The sequence below is a fragment of the Otolemur garnettii genome, unplaced genomic scaffold (assembly GCF_000181295.1).
Source record: "Otolemur garnettii isolate 467f Iridium unplaced genomic scaffold, OtoGar3 scaffold00449, whole genome shotgun sequence".
Lineage (NCBI taxonomy): Eukaryota > Metazoa > Chordata > Mammalia > Primates > Galagidae > Otolemur > Otolemur garnettii.
This window is the reverse complement of record NW_003852844.1, coordinates 27814-29507: the sequence shown is the minus strand read 5'-3', so window position 1 is coordinate 29507 and position 1694 is coordinate 27814. Positions and strand designations below refer to the sequence as shown.

At 42.5% G+C, this 1694-nt stretch overlaps 1 pseudogene; it reads right to left on the bottom strand.

Annotated features, from left to right (window-relative positions):
- Positions 1–194: 194 nt before the first annotated feature.
- Positions 195–1694, bottom strand: part of LOC100959005 — a 4352-nt pseudogene continuing 2852 nt past the window's right edge.

Here is a 1694-nt window from a genome sequence, read left to right as displayed (position 1 = left end):
TTCAGCTTTTATTTATTTATTTACTGTTACATATTCATCTCCTTCCTTGGCAAACAGCTTTATTTACAAAACAGGTCTAAAATAACACAAAATAACAAGCTCTTTGGAAATGCTGAAAGGTGGCTCTTGAGGACCCATCTGTGAAGTCACATCCAATCAAAGGGCCTACAAGAGGACCAGGTGTGTGTCGGGACCTAAAATTTGAACTCCTTCTATTTCTTGCTGCCCTAGCAGCTGTCCTGGGGCTGGGCTTTCCATTTCTTTTGCTTCTGCTTGGCAGCATGCTCGGCCACCATGTTGCTGAAGTCTTTCTTCTCCACTTGTGCCTGCTGCTCCTTTATGTGATTCTCGTACTTCTGGGTTATGGCCATGGGGTCCAACTCCTCAGGGTCCAAGGCCACTTCCACACCTTGCAGCTCAGAGGCCAGGCCCTTCTGGCTCATAACCGTGGACATGTCCTAAAGGTGGGTCGATCCCATCATAGCTCCTCCAATAGCGGCTGTTCTCTTCTCCAGCAACACAGTGAAGAGCTGAGGTGTCTCACTTCCATCCATGGCCTCCTCAATCTTCTTCCTCAGCTCAATGAGTTCAGGGGTCTCCATTCCAGCTGGGACTGAAGAGAAACCTCCAGGAGTGATGAGGCCACTGTCTGCAGGGGTAATAAAGCTTGTTTCATCTGATTTGTCTTCATCACTTTCCTCTTCTTCTGCTGAAGACTCCTCATCAGACAGCTCCAGTTCCGATCAATCTCTTCTTCTTCAGTCTCCTCATCAGACAGCTCCAGGGTCTGACTGTAGGCAAGCTCTAGCAGGAGTAAAGAATCAGGAAAATTTTACTATAGAACAGTATATCCGTGCCTGCTGAGAGGTAGGTTCAGGAACCTTTCAAGACAATTTACAAACTTCTATTTGGCATCTGCCTGAGCAGCTAACACATCTAAGGCTAAATGCTTCAACTGTGGCAAAGCAGGGCACTTGAAAAAAGAATGTGGAAAAAAACTGAAATTAAGCTCCCTGGTGTTTGTCACCGCTGTGGAAAAGGCCATCACTGGACTAATGAATGTAAATCCATTAGAGATTAAATACGGCAATATTTTATCCTCTTCATGTAAATGAGGAACTTTCAATACTGATCAGAACCAAGGGAACTCGGTAATGGGGTCTGCTCAAGGTCCCAGGTCAAGATTTGAGAAATGGAGACCCCCCCTAAGGAATTACCTACTGGTGTCTATGGTCCCATTCCTTCTGGAACTGTGGGTCTAATTTTAGGCAGAAATAACCTAATCATGAAAGAACTTAATGTCCGTCCTAGGATAATTAAAACTGATAAACCAGTTTGGGTGGGGCAGTGGCCCCTCCCTCAAAGAAATTTAAAGCACTTCGTCAATCAAATCATTCAGTAGAAATGTCAAATCCTTTTAAAAATTATATAATATTAAACATATTGCAGGAATTCCTGGTAATAGCACTAGACAAGCTATTATTGAAAGGCAAAATCGAACTTTAAAAAATGCTCTTAAAACAGAAAAAGGGGGGAAACAGTATAACAGCACCCCTAGAAATAGATTGTCTTCGGCTCTCTTTACCTTAAATTTTTTTTAATATGAATGAGAAAAATGAACTATCAGCTTATAAACATTAGGTAACTGTAACCTCACCCCCTCTTAACCAACCTATTTATTATAAAGATGTAAT